Genomic DNA, 23,501 nt, shown 5'->3' with positions numbered 1-23,501 from the left:
AACAAAACTAAAAAGAACAAAAAATAAAAACATTTTTGCATAGACCTTGATAGACAGATTCTTTACTCAAAAGTGCCAACCAACAATAGTCAAATGAACATGTTTGCCATTCTTGATCTTCACTACTGTGATGCTATTATGTCATATGGCATTATTCTTAACAAATGACCTGGTAACAAGAAATGTAGTCATTTTAATGTACCTGTTCAACTATTTCAATATTATGTAAGGTTTTACAAATGGACATATGGTCACTGACATCAGGAAAAGAAGATTTTCTATCAAAATTGTGTATGAATCGTAAACACACACGTACTCTCTTGATTGAGTTAGATTATGTCCATTACCCACACATTGGAGTTCAACACCTTGTTCATTTCATAGCTGAAGTCAGGGTAGCTATCATAATGGATTGACAGCTCCAGCACACAGCCACATGTATGGGCCACAGGTCTTCTCTGGAAACCTTGAATCTGGGTGAAGTTAACAATGATATTCTTCCCCAAGAACAGATCTGAACCTGTGCAGAACCTGAGGAACAAACACAGATGCTGCATATCAGAATTCCTCAAGTATGCAGTGAGGTACTTTTGAATGTCCTTGTGGTGGACATCCATTGCCTCTGGGAAGGTGAGGGACTTCAAAAACTTTCTCACAGTTGGTTGCAGTGTTTCGTACACTGTGCTGAGGTCCTGAAGGTTGTGCCTGGCCATGCTGAGTATTTTTGCCCATTGCTTGATCACATAGGCTGGCTCTTGGACAAGCGTTTTGTGGGCAAGCTCTTGGAGGATTTCATTGACATTGCTGGCTGTTGGCATCCTTCTGCAGCTGTGGTTATCAACGATCTCAGTCAATTCTTCCTGATCAACAGTGTCAAAATCTCATCGCCATGATTCAAATACTGCACGCTCAGATTCAGGCATATATTTCAGGAAGTTCTCCACTAAATCACTCTTCACATATCCCAAAGCAGCTTGCTCTAGTATGACAGGTGCTATCTTCACAGGAAGATATTTCTCTCTCTCCCATCCAAAAGCAATTATTCGACCAACACTCTCCCACTGCTGCTGTCCAAAATCACGTCTCAGGAAAGGTACTTTAAAAGTATTTCCCACTGTGCACTGGTCGTAAAATTCAGTCCAGAATTCTGAGAGACAGTCTCTCACAACTCCACCATCATCATATGCCTTCTCAGGTTTTCCATCTGGCAGTACAAGCTGGATTTTAATGTCGGCCTCTTTAAGTCTATCGTCACTGAAATGAGCAATGAGCTCTGGCAATACCTGCCCTCTGTGAACAACCAATATTTTCTTCACTCTCTCACTAGATGGCATGGCTTGTGGTGAAATAGGCAATGTATCATCCAAAATCTGTGGTTCATTTTCAGAAAAGCTTCCTACAAAAACAATGTTGCTGCTCTCAAAATCATCCTCCCTGCCATCCTCTGTGGCATACACTGCAAACTCAAAATTGTCATCGCTTGCATTACTTCCAACAAATAGCATTTCAGGGCTGACTGTTTCAAATGTAGCTGATGATGGGGGGGTAGCAACATTAACGAGTGAAGTGGACGACTGAGCACTCCCCTGTCTTTCCAAAGATGGAGCCAAACCTGGGCTGTGACTGTGTGGTCTGTCATTGTTTTTGTTTTTTTGTGTGGTCAGATAAAACCTGAGAAGAGAAAGTTTTGTGTCCTGGTACACTTGTTCAACTATCATCACCTCATCAAGTGTAATCTCTTGATAATTTTTGATATCTAACTCAAAATCTGTTAAGGACCCCAGACTATTTTTCCCATTTGGAAAGAACAGGTCAGTAGCCTCCTGTATCAAATCCCTTTTCTGAGCATCCTTTGAAATTTCGAGTTTTCTAGTTCCCCCTCCTCGCTTGGCTCTCACTTGCTTGAAAGCCTCTTTTTCATCATAGTGCATCCATCCTGTTTCTATTTTTCTCATTGTCTTCACAGCATTTTTTTCTGACTTGGTTGGAATTGTTCTCCCTGGTTTGTGCTGCTACCTCCATCACAAGCTTTTCTTTTGGACAATTTGTTTTTCAGGCGCTCGTACAGTTTTGATTTGCAAGTGTTGCAGTGGCTGTTTTCCTTCCTCCTACAAAATGCAAACACTGCAAGGTGATCCCCATGGCAAATAAGTCTTCAAGTCTTCATCTGTCATCAGCAATATGGTGGTAGCATCAATCTAAATATGGAAAATGCAATTGTTTAAAAAACATCGATCCTGATTAGATGACCTAATCATTAGGCTACTGATAACATTTAGTTATGTTGAGTTTCAGGAAACAGCAAGAAAGCCAATAGTCAGAAAATTACCATGAAAAGTGGGCCTACAGTTGTTTGAATGAAATATTGTGCTTTTACAGTCAAGTAGCCTACCTTCTCTTGCTCCAGGGCCTCTATTGTTTCCTCAGGAATATTACTGTTATATTATAATATTACTGTCTCAAGAAGTCACTTAGGTCATCCATCCTGTAAGTAGGCCTATACATTACAAGGAAGGCTACAGTGGGCTATAATCATTCATACATTTAACAAAAGTCTTGGGCAACAGATGAGCAATGATTTTACATTGTAACTTGTATAAATATTATAATTAAACGTGAGGCTTTGCTTAACTTAGGTGTCACCTTAATAATTTGGTTTATTATCTCACATTATCTCACATGTCAACAATTAAAAATGAAATCATATATTGTACAAACTACTGAAGTAAGATGTAAGTCTACTGTTGGTATGCTAGGCTATTGTTTTAAATGAATCACTTTCGCTTACCAATGTAAATAATCAAATGCTTAATTAGCTCATGCCAGTTCAGTCTATTTTGCAAACATTAGCAATAATCACCTAAACATGAAAAGAGGGACGACGCTGAAGTTAGCTTACGATTTGTGAGCTTACGATTTGGCACTTAGGGGGAAAGTTAAGGGGAAATTAACTTAATGTGCAGTGCGACTGTTTGTCCACTGATTGTCTGTTTTGTGTGACACTTCTTGATGTGAAAACAAGAAGTGTCACAAAAAACAGACAATCAGTGGACAAACAGTCGCACTGCACATTAAGTTAATTTCCCCTTAACTTTCCCCCTAAGTGCCGAATCGGAAGCTGTCGAATCGAAAGCTAACTTCAGCGTCATAAAAGACGGCAGCTTAGCAACTGACATTAAGGGGCGAAATGACTGTTTTGTGCATCACAACCCATCTTGAGGTCCGAGTCCCAAAGATGTTGCGCTAGATCATAGCTCTCTACTATAGTGATATTGCAGCGCAAGCACATAAATAAGGTTACGCCTTGTTTAGCCTGTGATTACAATATAGCAAATTTCTGAATACCGTATGGAGACACGAGGCGTGTCTGTTGAGTCCTTCTGGTAGTGTAGCACTTCTAACTTTAGCCTAGGCTACTGAAGCACTGGAGCTATGCGTTGGCACTGCATTGCACACATCGGCTACCCAAAACTCTGTTCGTACCATGGTATGGGTGAATACTCAATTCTGATTGGCTGCAGGATATCTGTGCCTGATGACAGGTTCTAAATTATTGCGCTGGGTCAACCGCTAGTTTGTAACCACAGCAACGGAGACTCAGAGCATAAACATGAGTGATTTTATCGCTTCAGTTGTGATATTGCTTTTATACAACAGTTCAACAACAGCTTAAACAGCAATGCTGAGTAAGGAAATGTTAACAAAAGACGATGGAATAAATTATCTAAGTATGTTATGTAGCTCCGCGAAAAAAAAGAGTTCCCCCGGTCTGTTGCCAGGCAACGCAGCACACACGCCAGGAACTCACAAGCTACTTTGTATTTACATTGATCTGCAGCTGTGTAACTTTGTCCAGTTCGGCTGATGAAATGTTGGCAAACCTGAATGTTGGCACGGCCAGATTCAGCTTCCACTCTCCCTCATCCTCATCAGTACCTCATCAGATGATCATTGATAATTCCTGACCGTGTTCGCTTCATTTGTGCTCCTCTCCAATTTGTCGAGGTCAGCTGATGTTACACAAACACACCTGGAGGTCTGCACAGAAGAGTCCTAGCTTTCCTTTTCCTCGTCCTCTCCTGACAACCACTCATAATTTAATTCAAATGTGATTTTGGGGAAAGTATCCATCTTCTTGGTGTAACGCTAGTGTCAGTTTGCGTCAATGTAGTGAGTGTGACAGTTGGTTAATTAACGGCTGTATTTATATTTTTAACACCTGTGAGCGGAGTGATCTTACTGTTACAAGTCCCAGTGATGTTATACTCTATATCAGCACTCACGGAATGCCTCTCGTCCAATCAAATTACTTATTACCTCACTGTTTTGAGTTAGTATCCCTCAATGATGTTATCCATCGTGACAGAGATGAAGAGTATGGATTGTCGAAGGCTGTAACTGTACTCATTCACCTCATTATTGGACTTGGTATCTCATTATTTTGACTTAGTAAGTCATAATTTTGACTTAGTATCTCATTATTTTGACTTAGCAAGTCATTATTTTGACTTAGTATCTCATTATTTTGACTTAGTATCTCATAATTTTGACTTAGTATCTCATTATTTTGACTTAGCAAGTCATTATTTTGACTTAGTATCTCATTATTTTGACTTAGCAAGTCATTATTTTGACTTAGTAAGTCATTATTTTGACTTAGTATCTCATTATTTTTGACTTAGCAAGTCATTATTTTGACTTAGTATCTCATTATTTTGACTTAGCAAGTCATAATTTTGACTTAGTATCTCATTATTTTGAGTTATTAGATCTTATTTTTTTCCATCAAGTGGCGGAAATGGGCGTCCATATGATAGAAAGCTCTGAAGCTGTAGTTTAACCAGCAAAAAAACAGCAAGTCACTAACTTGTACCACTGACTAGTACTGATTCTGTGAAGACAGGATAATATTTGCGGGCGGCACATGTTCAATGCGCACCAGGGGGATTAATATTAGGACAATTAGACAAATAAATTATTTACTCAACAAAAAGCCACCCATCTTGCACAGTGCCAGCTTGTAGTCTGTTCCCAACCCCCCTGTTACTCAGAATGTAGGCTATGAATCGTGTGTTGAACCGGGCCACCTCGCCACAATGTTGGTTAATTGCATTTGCGCGTCGCATATGATCTGTGCATTGATCGAATGAAAATGCTTCCTGTTGACAAAATCAAATTCATCCTGCGATGGAGGTACATTGGAATTCTTGTGCGTTTCTCCGAGCACCAGTTCATTACATTAGGAAAACCGTCTCTCGCTGCATTTTGTGCTTTAATGTTGGCCTGTTCAGCTGCATTTGGGAATTTGATGTACCTGGCTGACATATGGATAATTCCGTCCCACACAGCTGGCATGGCTCGGCTCAGGGTCGACTGGCACAGTCCCGATCGGTCGGCTCCCTCTGGAATGCCCGTGTTGCTAGGAGCCCCCGTGTGGTCAGCACCTGTATGGATACAGGCAGCGCAGGGCTCCTCGCCGTATCGCGTTCCAAGGCCGGCCGCAGCTCTGCGCACAGTTCCAGGAGGATTGCCCTCGGGAACCAATGCGGCAAGTACTGCTAAAGCAGCCATTGTTGTTAACGGTATTATCGCCACCACTTTGCTCATGCCTTTATATCCACTCATCCAATTACAGACACGTGGGTGTGTTAATTGTTCATCAGTGTTAATGTATCTCTGATGTGCACATCACTATAACAGTTTCCCAGCATCACCTCTCGTGTCGCCAAAGGATCAACAGCTGTAGAAACATGCGTACGCCAGTCATGAAGTTGGTGTGAGGCACCGCACATTTCCACGGTCATTTCACTCTTGATACATCTGAACTTTGCCGTGGAAAAGGACGTATGCCACGTTTTTCATTGTACTGTCATCCCATCACGCTGTAAATACAGATTGATTGTCTACAAAATAAAAACCTGACGAATTTCTTTACGATCCATTATACAGATCTTGTTATCAGTCACTTCATATAGTGAGGAATATGTATCTTACCACGTCTTAGGCTTGCGTGTGTTTCTCCCTGTCTATCCACATTTGTAGTCCGGCTTTCAAGATGCAAATATCTCCATATTGTCCAGTTGACACTCCATCAAACTTTGTATGACAAGACCAGCATACTTCACCTTTGCGCACCCAGACAACAGTAGCCTAATTATGCATGCATGACAGGGCCGTAGTCACCATATACATTGAGGGGGACACGTGCCCCCCCACCAACAACAACAAACTTTGTTTACTGCAAACAAAGTAGCAAATTTTATCTTGGAGGACATCATTGCACTTGGTTGACTATTTTTCTATGATCTTAGATGTAAATATTGCATGTTTCTTTCAGATAAAACACATTTTTGACTTGTGAATGAGTCAATGGAATTTCTTGCAATAATGAAAAAATACTGCCAATCATTTTCCACCTGGCACAAACCACACGTTTTGGACAGCTGTGAAGTGACAGAATGTTCCACCATCATGGTTCTTATATTGCCAGATTCCAGAGAGTCTCCCCTCTTCATATATGGCAGAATATGTCTTTTTCCAACTTGCTATGGTGAGATACATGTAAAAATGTAAGAATTTAGTCACACGGATTTGTTTTTTTCATTGATATAAATATTAATATAAAATACAGGCACATAGAAGGACATGAAATGATGGCAAATCTGGTTAGCCCAGATTGTCCTGAAAAAAAAAAAACAAGATATAGCATGTGTATGTAGCCTTTATAATGACTGTGATATGATCTTAAAAGTAAAGCCAGTAAAAAAAAAATGCCTAGGTCCCATAGGGTTAAATAAAAGCGAACTATTCCCCATTAATAAAGAAGCTCCCAAACTTAATTATGTGGATCTCCCATTGAAGGTGGTGAAAGATCACTTCGACTATCTTGGAATATGTGTCACTAGAGAATTTAAAAACTTATTTAAATAAAATTTTCTCACTCTATTTGATCAGGCAAAACAGATTATATCTAAATGGTCTTCTCTGTCTTTGTCCCTGATTAGAAGAATAAATTCAGTTAATATGACACTGCTTCCAAAGTTCCTATATCTATTTCAGTGTCTCCCCATTCTTATCTTAAAATCTTTTTTTAGGGCCCTCGACTCTTTACTGATATCTTATATTTGGAATGGTAAGCACCCACGGTTACAGAAAGCATTTCTCCAAAGACCCAAGCAGGCAGGGGGAATGGCTCCACCTAATTTCCAATACTATTACTGGGCAGCAAATATTCAGTGTTTGATGTATTGGGTGCATTTCCATCTTGAACCCTCTTGTCCTGCCTGGGTAACAATGGAGGTCTGTGCTAGTAGCCCTGTTTCCTTACCTATCCTTTTAGGCGCTGCACTCCCACTTGGTTCAAGTATCCCCAAGAGTAACCCAGTAGTAAAACATTCCTTGCTAATTTGGGCCCAATTTAGGAGAACTTTTGGACTGCAGTTATTCACACTTTGAAGTCCAATTGCAGCTAACCATCTCTTTGCTCCAATGGCAGATGGCACATTTAAAATCTGGTACAAGAAAGGTCTGAAATTCTTTGGTGATCTTTATATTGATAATCATTTTAATAGTTTCTCTCAACTGACAGAAACCTTTGTGTAGGGGAAATACCTCTTTTAGAATATTTGGACTCGTAATAATGAATTTGGGGCACCACCCTCCTAACAAGGGAAGCGACTAATCAAATTAATAACTCCGTAAATTACTTATAAATTCATCAGCATGCTTATCAATAATGAATCAATCTCAATATCTGGGTTATGACTTCTCTAGACAGTGATCTCAGCTCCTGTTCACAAACTATACATCACAGACAATGACTTGGCGATAAATGAGGATTTATTTACTAAATAAGTAACAACTGAATAAATGAATAGCAAATGATGATTATATGACACAACACAAAATTAAGAGTATATAAATGGAATGACATGAGAAGTAACACTCGTGTGATTAGTTTGGTTTGGCGATAATGGGAGAGCATTAAGTCAACCTATGATAAACGGGGACCGCAGTAATGCGCAAAGCCATTCACTTAGACCTAATGAAACCTAAATTAAAATCGGGATAATTAACTAAGCCTCCTGTTCGACCTCCCTCTTCATCACACAGTGGCTAACTCAAGTTATGGAAGTTTTGGCCTACTTTCAACACTGGGGATCACAGGTGAAGCTCTTTCAGGGTCCCTGGACTGTCGTGGCAGCTTTCCAGCAGAATAGCACGGCTGTTTCACAGCCGGGAGAGCAGATGAGTTTGCGATGTCCTGTGGGTACCCAGTGGCTGGTTCACACTGCGGAAGGCCTTTGGGCTGGATGGAGGACCACTGTGGCAAGTGGCGGGCAGCCAGTTCCAAGGAATCTGGAGCGAAGAGGTGGGTCGACAGGTGCTGGTCTGCTTCGTTCTGGTTAGTCGCTTATAATAATGTGACAATAATATCACTGGCCGTTCGATATTGCTGTCAAAGTTACTATTACGTGTAAAAATGTTTAAAACACTGGAGATACAGGAAAACTGGATTGATAAAATTTCAAAGTTCAAAATAACTTTGCTCGTGAGCACAAAAGGGTTTAAAAACGTAATAAAGGAAATTACGCACTACAAAAAAGTAAAATGCGAATAAATACGGCAGACTCACTGTACGAGTAATATGGAATAACTAATGAAAGACAAAAACGAGGGAAAGAAACAAGAGTGAAGCAAAAGTTAAGAGTTAAGAGAGCGTAAAAACAAGGCAAGAGAGACAAGAGCGTGAGCCGCATCGGGCGCAGGGTATTTGACTGGATCAAAAAGTGGGCGGCGAGCCTGATCAAAGGGGGGTTTTCCCTTGTGATAAGGAATATATCCCTATTGAGATATAATCAGAGGAAACTTTAATTCTTTCCTGATACGAGGTCGTATACTTTAATATGTTACACGCGAGTGACGCATATTCTTCCCACTATGGTCAGCCTTGATTCTTAACATCCAATTAAACATACAGATTAATATTAAATTGGAATACACTTATTATGCTGTGATAACAGCTAGCCTACGTCAAATACACACACTCTGATTAATTCAATGACAATGTATAATGAGAAACAGAATGAAGGAACACATAGTCATGCAACAAGTTGATTAATAATACCTAATTATATCTTCATTAAAAATATATATTAAGTGGACTTCCTTACAGTAACTCTTCTTAACTCCGCCACAAGATGGCAATATGGCTACATGTTAGAAAGTTGAAACTAATATTTAATTATGCCACATATCAAAACTTTATTCTTAACAGAGTACCATTCATATGAAAACATGATCATGGGTATGTACAAGTCAAGACATGTTAAACGGTAATAAAGAGGGACAAGGATATGACACATACGTTTCAGTCCTGTTACAATAGAACATCTGTCTCTCCCCGGGAGTCACATGTAAGTGGCAGGATGCGGTCGTCAAATGGTGCATTGTTTTTCAAAGCAGAGCTGGCAATCAAAGCATTACCTCGGGGTGAAAAAGGGGACCCCCCTTTATAAGTGAAGTCATTTGAATCACTTCACATGATCTTCTAGGAGACAGGCGGACTGCTTGCTCCTGACCGGGTCAGTTAGGGGACAGGGTAATAAACATCTGGCCTGGCTGAGAATGGACATCAATATGCCCCTACATTTGGTATTGCCAAAACCCCCTTTTTTTTTTTTTTTTAGATTTTTACAAGTTAGGAATTACATACGGCGCTTAACACCTCAATTTCCTTATAAACCCCCAGTTAATCCTCTCGATATTTTTCTCTCTATCAACCCCACATCTAAAGGTACTCTATCTAACCTATACATGCTTATTTGGCAGCTGGCGGTGTACCCGCGGTTTGCCGCCCCAGCGGCCCGGTGCCAATGGGTGACGTGGAGCCCTCCTCCCCACCAGCACCTGCCGGTACCCAGAGTCCCAGATCACCAGCTCTCCTCCCGGACAACTACCTCTGCTTCACGTTGCAAATTCCTGAAGGAAGCCGTCCTCAGACGCTCCGGAGGCCTCCTCCACCCCACGCTCCCGGCAGACTCTCCTCCTCCTAGGGCTGTAACGGCCGATCCACCGCAACACCTGTCCAACCGTGCCCGGTCACCGATCCCGCGGCCAGCGGACGACCCGGACGCTGGCTCGCCACCATCCAACCCGGCAAAAACCCTTCCTCGCCCGCTCTTCCCTCCAACCACCCTGATCATCGGAGACTCCATCACAAGGAATACCCGCTTCTTCAATGCCACCACCTGTTGTTTCCCCGGAGCCACAGTCCCGATAATCCTGGGAAAACTCCCTGGGCTGCTGCAGTCACTCCCTTCCTCCATCACCCGCATCGTGGTGCATGTAGGGACCAACGACCTGGCTCGGGGCGCCTCTGAGCTGACCAAAAGTGCTTTCACCTCCCTCCTGGACTTCCTACGCACTTGTGGAAAGTCCGTTTTTATCTCCGGTCCCATTCCCACACTTGGTCGCGGGGACGCTCGCTTCTCCAGGCTGCTCCTGCTGAATACCTGGCTCTGGCCTGCCTGCTACACTCGAGGCTTCAACTTTGTGGACAATTTTAATCTTTTCTAGAACCGTCCCTCTTTCTTCAAACACGATGGCATTCACCCTACCTCCCTGGGAAGCCGCACGCTGGCAGCCAATATTCAGCATGCCGTACATCACACGCCACGTGCATGACTATTTACATCACACGCCCCCCCCACCGACACACTTCCTCACGCCGTTCCAACTGCAGCTCAGAGCACAGCCCCGCTCACCAGCGCCCCCGTCCGACCATATCAAACATTAACCCTCCCACCTGAGACATTGCCCATACAGTCCATCATAAAGCACAGACCACCCCGCCCTTACTGCACTAAGACTGTGAATTACAAAAACCTATCCCCCATCTTCTGCACTCCTGCTACCTCCTGTACTACTCAAACCCTGCAACACCTGAAACTGGCTCTACTCAACACCCACTCACTGACCAACAAAAGTGCCATCCTACATGAATTCCTCACTGACAATAAACTGGACTTCCTCTGCCTCACCAAAACATGGCACAAACCCCTGGATTACTTCTCCCTAAACCAGACCACACTCACTGACTACACCTACACCGACAAACCCCGCCCAGATGGACGGGGTGGTGGCGTTGCTGCCATCTACAAGAAACGCTTTAAAATATCCACAATCTCCATACCTCCTGCTCAGTCCTTCGAACAAGTCACCCTCAAACTGTTTGGTCCCACTTCCCTGGTCATCGCCATCATCTACCGCCCTCCCAAACCAAACAACTTCTTCCTCTCAGACCTCGCCGAATTCCTCACCCAGCTATCCGCCGTATCCCCCTCAATTCTCCTGCCGGGGGACTTCAATATCCACATCGATGATCCAAACTGCAAAAGTGCAATAGACCTCCTGGAACTGCTCCACTGCCTTCACTTCACCCAGCATGTCAACTTCCCCACCCACTGTCACGGCCACATCCTGGACCTAGTCTGCTCCACCAGTCTCAACCTCCACCAACTCTCCAGTACCAGCCTCCACATCTCGGATCACCTGGCCATCACTGTGGACTTCAAGACCCCCCTCCCTCCCCCAAAACTCAAACGCATTATATCCTTCAGAAATATCAAGTCCATCTCCCCCTCTGCTTTCTCTGACTCACTGGCAAATACTCTGTCCACATTCATCACCCCGCTGCCCCCAAACCCCTCTGACCTGGTCACCGTCTACAACAACACACTGTCCCTCTGCCTCGACAAACTGGCTCCCTTAAAAACCAAAACTGTCTCATTTACTCACTCATCTCCCTGGTACACTCCTGAACTCCGTCACATGAAAACCTGTAAGCGCCAACTTGAAAGACTTTACAAGAAAACCAGTCTCACAGTCCATCTCCATGCCTATACAGACCACCTTTCAAACTACAAAGACGCCCTCACTGCCGCCTGGTCCAACTACTACTCACAACTCATTCACTCTGGCTCCAGTAACCCCAAGACTCTCTTTTCCACCGTCAATAAACTCCTCAAACCCTGCGACAACACCCTCTCCTCCATCACAACTGACAAATGCAACTCCTTCCTGGCATTTTTTCAATCAAAGATCGAAAACATCTACACTCAACTCGGCAACCCCCCCATCTTAGTCTCTCCGGCGCTCACCGCCTCCACCACCACTCTACCACTGTCACACTTCATCCCTGTCTCCCTGCTGGAACTCCTCCCCATCATCTCCAAGATGAAAAGCTCCACTTCCGTCCTGGACCCCATACCATCCTCCATCATCAAAGTCTGCCTCCCAACTATCTCCCCACTCATCACTACCATCATTAACTCCTCCCTCACCTCTGGCTCTATCCCGAAATCCCTGAAACTGGCCGCTGTCACCCCCATCCTCAAAAAACCCAGCCTGGACCCTGACGTCATCTCAAATTTCCGTCCCATCTCGAATCCTCCCTTTCTGTCAAAAATTCTGAAACGTGTTGTCGCCTCCCAAATCAAAACCCACCTCCGCTCTCATGAACTATATGAACCATTTCAATCCGGATTCCGCCCTCAACACAGTACCAAAACCGCCCTCCTCAAAATCACTAACGATCTCCTCCTCTCTGCCGACTCTGGCCACCTCAACATGCTCATCCTCCTCAACCTCACTGCTGCCTTTGACACCATCAACCACACCACTCTGCTGTCCCGCCTACAAACTTCCCTCAACATCACTGGCTCTGCTCTCTCCTGGCTCAAATCATACCTCACCAACAGACATCAGTTCATCCACGTCAACAACTGCACCTCTGCCACCGTCCCCCTGCTTCAAGGTGTCCCTCAGGGCTCGGTGCTTGGTCCTCTCCTCTTCATCATCTACCTACTCCCTCTTGGTTCCATCATCCGTCGTCATGGTCTCCATTTCCACTGCTAGCGACATCCAAATCTACATCTCTACAAAATCCATCACCCAGGCCACCTGGTCTACCCTCACCAACTGTCTGACTGAACTCCAATCATGGCTGCAAGCCAGCTTCCTCAAACTCAACTGTGACAAATCTGAAATAATACTCATCGGCCCAAAATCCTTCTCTACAGCAACACAAAACTTCACCCTCAGCATTGACAACACCACCCTCTCTCCCTCCCCATTCATCCGCAACCTTGGTATCATCTTCGACAATAACCTCTCATTTGAACATCACATTAGCCGCCTTGCCCAAACTGCCTTCTTTCACCTTGGAAACATTGCCCGTCTCCATCCATTGCTCTCCTTCTCTGCCGCTGAAACTCTCATCCATGCTTTCATCACCTCAAGACTGGACTACTGCAACAGCATCCTCTACGGCTCATCATCTAAAGTCCTCAACAAACTTCAGTACATCCACAACTCTGCCGCCCGCCTCCTCACCCACACCAGCTCCCGTGAACATATAACCCCTGTCCTGCAAAACCTTCACTGGCTCCCTGTCCCATACAGAATCAATTTCAAGATCCTCCTCCTCACCCACAAAGCCCTCCACAGCCAGGCCCCCTCCTACCTCACAGACATGCTCCACCACCACACTCCCTCCCGCAACCTTCGATCATCTGACAAAAACCTCCTGTCACCCCCACACAGGACCAAGCACCGAACCTGGGGTGACAGAGCCTCTCCATAGCCGCCCCCTCCCTCTGGAACACCCTCCCTATACACATCCGTGACTGTCCAGATCCATCCACCTTCAAATCACTCCTCAAAACCCACCTTTTCAAATCCGCTTTTAACCTTTAACATTAGCTTTTCGTCCTCGGTTCCTCATGTGCCCTCCTTTTCTTTGTTTTGCACTATGCTTTTACACCTTGTTGTTTTATATTGTCCTTGTCTTCTGTTTATGTCTTTGCACTTACATGTATGTACTTCTTTTCTTTGGTTTTAAATATAAAGCGTCTTTGAGAGCTGTAAAAGCACTGTATAAATAAAATGTATTATTATTATTATTATTATTATTATTATTATTATTATTTCCAAAATACACTGCTCCTCAATGGCGGCTATAAGAACGGCTTGGGAACAAGACCTAAATAATACTTTTACAGATGACATATGGGACTTGATCGGCTACACTCTTCTTCTATGTGCTCCCGACACGCACTTTTGCAATTTAAAGTAGTGCATCGCATCCACATATCAAAAGCCAAATTAGCTCGAATGTACTCTGATGTTGACCCTACATGTGACAAATTGAAAAGTGCACCTGCCTCACTCCATCACATCCCTCTTTAAGTAACTTTTGGACATCAGTTTTTCAAACAATATCAGAAACCCTTCACCACCAAATTGAGCCAAATCCTTTGACTGCAATTTTTGGAATTGCTCCAGACTTGGATTTGCCTAAAGCTAAACTCAGTGTTCTGGCTTTTGCTTCATTACTGGCTAGACGAGCTATCTCACTTAAATGGAAGGATTCTGCTCCTCCTTCCCTTTCACATTGGCTTAGAGAAAGAATGTCCTGCATGAATCTAGAGTGAATCTAACGTGTACTGCATCTATTTATATTCTCCATGCATTGCTGTCTATAATTTGAACTCTGTCGATCCACAATTTTGTGTATATCTTCTCAGGTCAGCTGTGGTTGTCTGTTAGTCCATGTATGGGCAGTGAGATATGTTGTGTTATGGGTGAATGTTGTTCAGAAAAACAAAAATCCTTTCCCTATAAAATGACTGTTTTATTCATGACTTGTTACCAATAAAAAGACCTTTGAAAAAAAAAAAAAACATCTCAAAACTGAAATTGCATTTTACAAGAGACCCACGTCATCACCAAGGATCACCACAGATTAAAGGCACCAAACCTTTCACTCTAATTTCAGTAGCAAAGCCAGGGGGACTGCCATTTTAATACATAAAAAAGTTCACTTTAGCCCAAATCAAATTATAGCTGACCCACAAGGTCGCTTTATAATAGTCTCTGGTACCTTATATAATGTTGCTGTGGTTTTAGTTCATCTTTACGCGCCAAATTGGGATGATGAAGTATTTATCGAAAAGGTAATCTCACTTTTACCCAATCTAAACTCTTATCACCTAATTTTGGGGGGGTGACCTAAATTGTACAATAGATCCACTATTGGATAAATTGAATCCGAAACGAAATCCCCCCTCTAAAATGGCCAAGGCAATTTCACTATTTATGAATCAAATCTGAGGTGTAGACCCGTGGGGGGGCTCACTCTATCCTAATAAAAAGCAGTTCTGCTACTCTCATGTCCATAAAACATTATCAAGAATTGATTATTTCTTGATTGACAATTATCTCTTCCCTGCAGTCAGTAACGTAGAATATACAACAATAGTGACATTTGACCATGCTCCACTTGTCCTTGATCTGTTATTCGCACTCTTACAAAAAACATACCCTCCTTGGAGGCTTAACTGCACGCTGCTAAACGATGATAGATTCCGTGAAACAATTTCTAAAGTGATCGACGACTTCCTTATCACTAACAACTCTAATCTTACATCCCCGTCTTTGTTCTGGGAGACATTAAAAGCGGTGGTGCGAGGAGAAATTATATCTTACTCCGCAAGGACAAATAAGCTGAAAAAACTAAAACAGGAGAAGCTCATAGAAAGTATATCAGAACTGGACAGAAGGCTGTTAGAATCTCCATCCCCCAAATTAGACAAGGAGAGTGTTGGACTAAGAGTCTCATCCTACTCTCCAATGTGCTATGTGTGAGCTCAGTCCTGCGTGTTCTTTAATGAAGCAATAGGAGAAGATATTCGGTCTCAGTTAATGTAGTTTATTAAGCAGTAAAGGAATAAAATTACAGAGCTCTGGGTCTCAACTTCACGTCCCTGACGAACAACAAAGGTGTGTCAGTTCACGAAGTCTGACCTCCTGTCCTTTCCCTGACCCAGTATGTTTGAGCGTAACAGAGTGTCATTGTGCACGCAAGGCGTTGTCCTCTTCTCATTGGCAGTTCCACTTCCTCCTTCACCACACCACGCCCCTGCCTCGTGTTAATCTGACTCCTTCCCGCTGGCGGTGGGGGCGTGGTTCCTGTTTTGAAAGACAAGAGAACAACACAGCTCCCTACACGTGCTGTACCTTACTATCTGTATATCACTTTCTATTCTTTTTACCATATATGAAACTAATTATCTAAGCATTGCGGTATGTGCTCCTCAGACTTTATGTCTCTTCCTCTCCTGTACTTCTCCACTTCTGCAAAGCAAACACATTCAGATCAGCTGAAATCATCTCAGTATTCTCATTGTTCACACATCTAAAACTTATATAGTGAAACACAACTTATAGTAAAACACATAAAATCATTCTATTCCCAACAAGAGGCAAAATCTTCAGATGAGCTACAACTTGTTGTCAACACAAGAGAGTTTTTTATGAACACTGTGAGAAGGCAGGACATCTTCTAGCACACCAGATTAAGAGCCAGTCAACATCCCATCAAATCAAACAAATAAGGACCCCATCAGGTCAAGTCAAGTCAAGTCAAGTTAAACTTGACTTGACTTGGACCCCATCAGACCCAATCTGATGGACCCCATCAGGGGAACTCACAGTAACCCCATCTGTTATTAATGAAAACTTTAAAACGTTCTACTTTGACTTATATGCCTCACAATTTCCCATTGATTATATAGACATGTTAAGATTCTTTGATGAATTGGAATTTCCCTCCATAACCTCTTCCCAGAAGAGCGAGATGAACCAGTCTCTAAAACCAAGTGAAATTGCAGACTCAATTAGTCTAATTCAAAGTGGCACGGCTCCCGGTCCAGACGGCTTTCCATGAAAAATCAACACTCCTTCTCCAACATTTGCAGCCTTCTTAACATTCTCTCCTCCCCCGCATCCACTGAGACACCAGAGGTGGTGGTCTCTTTGGATGCAGAGAAGGCTTTCGATAGGGTGGAGTGTCGATATCTATTTGAGGTCCTCAAGAGGTTTTGAATTGGTTCCAATTACATAGCCTGGATAAAACTTTTATATTCTTCACCCAAGGCTTCTGTAAATACTAACGGCAAGACATCACAATATTTCATACTCGGTAGGGGAAGCCACCAAGGGTGCCCCTTGAGCTTGTTATTATTAATTAAAGAGTTATCTATGTTCACTAAATTTCAGTGTACTGTACTTATAAGATGAATAAATCAATCTGTAAAAAAAAAACAAATAATTGACAGATAAACCAGGGTGACACTAACACTAACACTAGCAAAAATAAAAACATCCCTGGGGCACTCTATGCTGTCCCTTAATAAAATGATGGAATAATTCTTCATAATTTGTTTGTAAGTCTTAGACTAATTTAGTGGTTAGAATATAAGCATAACTCAGTGGATGAGCACTTTCCATTTGCTCTCAGCCAACAAAGAATTACACGAAACTCAAATGAATTTTTATTGTTCTTCATATTCACTGCTGATGCCAAATTGTAGTATTTTTTCACATTTCATAATAATCCTCAACTCTAGGTAATAGTTTGAATGACATTTATTTAAATTCAAGTTAAATTAAAATACAATCAAACACATATACAAATAAAATATTAAAATAAATACATAATATAAATTATAACAGTGTTATATTTTAATGTTCGATGCATGGGAGTTTCTGTTAATTCCATGCCATAATCCCAGCTGGGCCAAAGTTTGGCATGGCACAGGAAGAAAAACTAACTCACTTGCAATAAAAACAAATTAGATCAAACTGTTAATTACATACAAAATCAATAGCTATGGACAACTTTGTCCCAATGTCTGTTTCTGTTTATTTCACTTCATCAATAATATACTGTGCACTGATGTGATTTTGATGATAATATCATGGTGTTATTTAGCATTTGCTGTGGTTTTCACTCAAGACTGAAACTTCTAAATGGCTTAAGTTCTTTTTTTTCTCCTTTCTGGATACTGAAGGTTGTTTAAACTTTATGTGCTGCCCAGCTGGTGAAGCACCCCAGGAAGACTCAGTGGAAGCTCTGGAAACATAAAAGTGTATAAATAGTGGTGATAGATAAAAGCACATAAATATAACTCACTCAGATATAGGCTGGGGTTTGGATGCATGTCTTGACACCCACATTTAGATAAATGCATTCATTTGCTCTGGATAAGACTGTCTAACAAATGATTTATACAAGCAACAATGACACAGATCAACATGACAAAGGTTATTTTTTACACACTTCACAACACAGTTTGAATAGTTATTACGTCCAGTGTTAAAAGGTCAATGAGCAAATCCCTCTCAATTTTAAATGTCAGTGTCCACAGAGGACTTTATGGAGATGGCCATGGGCATGAAAAAAAAAGATTTGCACAGTGAGGATACCCATCACAGTGGATTGATCAAGCATTTGAGTTAGCTCTCTGCTACATGCATCACTCAACACTCAGTCCATTCTACTGCAGTAACATCTCATTTTCAAAACACTGGCATATACTGAAGTCGGACCCAGAACTTTCTTCTATTTTTAGACATAAGACGTAAAAATATAAGGGATCACTTGGATTACACAAATTTTGACTACAAGACTAAATCCAGTAAAGAAACATGAACATGCATGCATCCCCTACCCAAGGGCAACTATTGCTGCAAAAACTGTGCACAGTGCAATAACACCATGAAAACTAATAATTTCTCCTATTACCACACAAATGAAACATTTCCCATCAACAGCGTCATCACTTGTGTTTCCACACAGGTGATCTACTTGATACACTGTCCACCTGGGCTTGCATATGTTGGGAAAACTACCAGAAAACTCAAACAAAGGATCGGTGAGCACAAAAGCACTATCAACAGAAAAGATAGGGACTATCCTGTAGCAGTGCATTTCAGTGATGCTCATCGTGACATCTCCTCATTACGTTTCTGTGGTACTGAACGGGTCATCTTACCACCTAAAGCTACCACCTGGGGGTGGTGAACATGACAAAGTACTTAAACAGTGGGAGGCTTACTGGATTTATACTCTTCAAACATTGGCTCCAAAGGGACTGAATGATGAATTACTTCTCAGTGTCTTCCTGTGATCCAATATTTACTTAGCGTTCCCTAAAAATAAATCTGATTTTTTTTCCCTGTAAGTTGTTTCCTGTATACTCTTCTTTTTTAAATTTTATTAAAGATTTACTCCAGGGGTTCCTAGTTCACCTCCAGATAGTCATGGATACATGTTGATATATACACATATTATCACATATATTAATCAATGTGACCTGTTGTTTCTGTTGGTTTATGTATTCTTTGGGCCTTTATGGCCTTTATACTTATATAATATTTTTTTCTTAAAATAAATTGAAATAAAAGAGTTCTCATACAGCTAATGATGTCATTTACAAACGTGCCTTTAAGAAGCATATACAGAAAAGGTTCACCTAGAGGCTGAGAAACATTTCATCAGCCCCTGTTTGCTTATTGCTGCATTTAATGCTGACAGGCTTTTTCCTTTGACCAGAGCTCAAAGCAAAGTATGCAATGGACTTATACTGTTGTAACTTCTCGAACTAATTCTACATAAGAGACCCTAAACAAAGGGCAGTTTTTTTTATATGCGGGTTTATGTCATTGTGTTGAAAGGTTGAAAGTAAATCATCCTGTTGAAGCATGTTGACAAAGTTCTGAGTTGACTCTCTGAGCTCTTTACCACTGCCACCTTCCTGAGTTTGGACTGTAGTGCCATTGACAGGAACCACTGGCCCCTGTGGCTAGATGCTGCTTCTGTATTGGGCTGTGCAGGCGAAAGACTCAGCAGGTTGAGGAGGCTAAGGGAGACGTTGGTTGAAGGAGGTGCTGGCTGCCCACAGATCGGCTGAGTCTGTAGAACTGGTCCTCACAATATGTGACCAGATCCTGCCACAGAGAGACATGTCAGATTGTGAATGTAGATTTGATTTAAAATATGGACATAACATATCATCTTTCCCTTAATGACCTCTATGAGGGAGAGAATGGTGGGTGTCCTTTAAAATTATTGGCTTTCAGTTCATTGGAGCATGAAAATCTCCATGAAATTCTCAATGGATACATTTACAGTGACACTAGCATGGGCCCTGTTCTCTGAGCCCGGCCTCTCTCCAAAGTTGTCAAAATCCAGCACTTGGGCAGTGACTTGCGGCATCAGAAACAAACCAAAAAAAGCTGCCTGTAACGTCAGCATGATACACAGCCGATTGCTGTTATAGTTTAATGGCGTCTGGCGGCATCAGGGGGAAAGTTAAGGAGGTGAAAGTCCACGTGGTCTAACAAACACTGACTTTCACCTGAGAGAGCGGTGTTCACGTCCCATAAGATTCTAAACCCAAACCCTGTTCTTTTTTCCTGAAACCTAACCACGTGTTTTTGTTGCCCAACTAATCACGTGCGTTTGTTTGCTTTTGTTTTGTTGAACCTGCCGGACGTGCTGACGTATTGCGGTAAGCGAGTTGTGTCATTTCCGGTGTTTCTGTGATAGCGTCTCTGTACTGCTCTGGTGAATTCTGCTAGCCTGCTTTCTCACTTCAGTTGCTTTAACGTTGCTTTAACGTCTACTTCAAGTCTTAACCTACACTGGTTCTGTTTAAGCACTTATAGCTCTCCTCCTTTCTGCGACTTTCTCGCTAATCTCTTAGCTGTTGTTTGCACGTTACTAGCCTTGGTAGCTACATTAGCTTTACCGTTAGCGATGGCTTCTCCCTCTGCTCTCTCTTGCTCGGTGTGCCAAATGTTCAGTTATGCCTCTGCCTCCTTTAGCGACAGTGGTAACTGTAATAAGTGTAGCTTATTTGCTGCGTTGGAGGCGAGGCTTAGTGAATTAGAAGCGCGGCTCCGCACCATGGAAAACCATTCAGTAGCTGCTGTAGTTAGCCAGCCCCCTGTAGCCGGTGCTGTAGCTGGTGGTGAGCCGTGGGCTTCGGCTCAACGAACGTGAAGTTAGCAACACCAGTGGCCACAGTCAAATGTATCCCTGGGGCCAGAGCGGGCAACATTGAATCAAATTTAAAACTGCTGGCTAAAGCTAAACATAGATTCAGTAAGATTGTTATTCACGTCGGCGGCAATGACACCCGGTTACGCCAATCGGAGGTCACTAAAATTAATATTGCCTCGGTGTGTGAATATGCAAAAACTATGTCGGACTCCGTAGTTTTCTCTGGACCCCTCCCAAATCTGACCAGCGATGACATGTTTAGCCGCATGTCATCATTTAATCGCTGGCTGTCCAGGTGGTGTCCAGCAAACGATGTGGGTTTTGTTAATAATTGGCAAACTTTCTGGGGAAAACCTGGTCTTATTAGGAGAGATGGCATTCATCCCACTTTGGATGGAGCTGCTCTCATTTCTAGGAACCTGGCAAACTTTATTAGTAATTTAAATCCCTGACAACCCAGATTTGAGACCAGGACTCAGAGATGCAGTCCTATACGCCTCTCTGAGCTTCTAGTTCAGTTACCCAGCCGTAATTTTCATAGTTTTATACAAACGGTGTCTGTCCCCCGACCACCTAAATTATTTAAATCTAAAATTAAACAAAGAGGAGTTGTGCATAACAACCTCATAAAAATTAAAACCTCTTCTGTGACAGAAAGATGAAACAGGAGAATTAAATGCGGACTGTTAAATATCAGGTCTCTATCGTCTAAAGCAGTGTTAGTAAACGAATTAATATCAGATAATCATATTGATTTACTCAGTCTCACTGAAACCTGGCTGTGTCCAGATGAATATGTTAGTCTAAATGAATCCACTCCTCCCAGTCATAATAATACCCACATTCCTCAAGGCAGCGGCCGAGGAGGGGGAGTTGCAGCCATTTTTAACTCTAGTCTGTTAATCAGCCCTAAACCTAAACTAGATTATAATTCATTTGAAAGCCTCGTTCTTAGTCTTTTACATCCGACCTGGAAAACCTCGCAGCCACTTTTATTTGTTATAGTGTACCGTGCTCCTGGCCCGTATTCTGAATTTGTATCTGAATTCTCAGAGTTTTTATCCAGTTTAGTTCTTAAATCAGATAAAGTTATTATTGTAGGCGATTTTAACATTCATGTCGACGTTGATAATGACTCCCTGGCTACCGCGTTTATCTCATTATTAGACTTCATTGGCTTCAGTACATGAACCCACTCATTGTTTTAACCATACCCTCGATCTAGTTCTGACGTATGGAATTGAAATTGATAACCTAAAAGTCTTTCCACAGAAAGGTTCCCTCGCTATCGGATCATTAATCATCAATCATTAATCATAATCATCTGATTACTTTTGATTTCTTTTTACTCGATTACACGCCACTCAGCAACAGTTACTATACTAGATGTTTATCAGATAGTGCTGTCGCAAAATTTAAGGAAAAGATTACCCCGTTGTTAAATTCAATACCAAGTCCTTCAGTAACAGAGGTTTCCTGTACCGACTTTGATCATTTTGTCGATAGCGCCGTAGGCTCACTGCGAACAACACTTGACTCTGTAGCTCCTCTTAAAAAGAAGTTAAAAAAGCAAAGAAAGTTCGCTCCTTGGTATAACTCTCAAACCCGTAAGTTAAAACAAATATCGCGAAAATTTGAAAGGAATTGGCGATTAACCAAACTGGAAGAATCTCGTTTAATCTGGACAGACAGTCTCAAAACTTATAAGAGGGGCCTCCGTAATGCCAGAGCAAACTATTACTCAGCATTAATAGAAGACAATGAGAACAACCCCAGGTTTCTTTTCAGCACTGTAGCCAGGCTGACTGAGAGTCAAAGCTCTATTGAGCCTTGTATTCCTTTAGCCCTTAGCAGTAATGATTTTATGAGCTTTTTTAATGACAAAATTCTAACTATTAGAGGCAAAATTCATGACCTCCTGTCCTCAGATAGTACCTATCTAACCTCAAACACAGCTGTAAAACCTAATATATATTTAGATTGCTTCTCACCAATTTCTCTTCAAGAATTGACCGCAGTGATTTCTTCATCTAAATCATCAATGTGTCTCTTAGACCCCATCCCAACTAGGCTACTTAAGGAGGTCTTTCCTTTAGTTAACACTCATATATTAGATATGATCAATATATCCTTATTAACAGGCTATGTACCACAGTCTTTTAAGGTAGCTGTAATTAAACCTCTACTAAAAAAGCCCACCCTGGATCCAGAGGTGTTAGCCAACTATAGACCAATATCTAATCTTCCCTTTATGTCAAAGATCCTTGAGAAAGTAGTCGCAGACCAGCTGTGTGATTTTCTCCATGATAATAATTTATTTGAGGAATTTCAGTGAGGATTTAGAGTGCATCATAGCACTGAGACAGCACTAGTTAAAATTACAAATGACCTTCTGATTGCTTCAGACAAAGGACTTGTCTCTGTACTTGTTTTATTAGATCTTAGTGTGGCATTTGACACAATTGACCATCAAATTCTACTGCAGAGACTGGAACACTTAATTGGCCTAAAAGGTTCTGCACTAAGCTGGTTTAAATCTTATTTATCTGATCGTTTTCAGTTTGTTGACGTTCATAATGAATCATCCTTA

At 42.0% G+C, this 23,501-nt stretch overlaps 1 protein-coding gene and 1 pseudogene across 1 annotated transcript in view; one reads left to right on the top strand and one right to left on the bottom strand.

Moving 5' to 3' along the window:
* Positions 1 to 23,501, top strand: part of LOC117271535 (junctophilin-1-like) — a 258,838-nt gene that overhangs the window by 198,975 nt on the left and 36,362 nt on the right. The gene's annotated exons all lie outside the window — the stretch shown is intronic.
* LOC144464981 (uncharacterized) lies at positions 223 to 1,874 on the bottom strand (annotated as a pseudogene).

This window comes from Epinephelus lanceolatus, chromosome 12 (genome assembly GCF_041903045.1).
Source record: "Epinephelus lanceolatus isolate andai-2023 chromosome 12, ASM4190304v1, whole genome shotgun sequence".
Classification (NCBI taxonomy): Eukaryota; Metazoa; Chordata; class Actinopteri; order Perciformes; family Serranidae; genus Epinephelus; species Epinephelus lanceolatus.
Note: the sequence above shows the minus strand (reverse complement) of the source record. Positions and strands in the feature narration are given on the sequence as shown.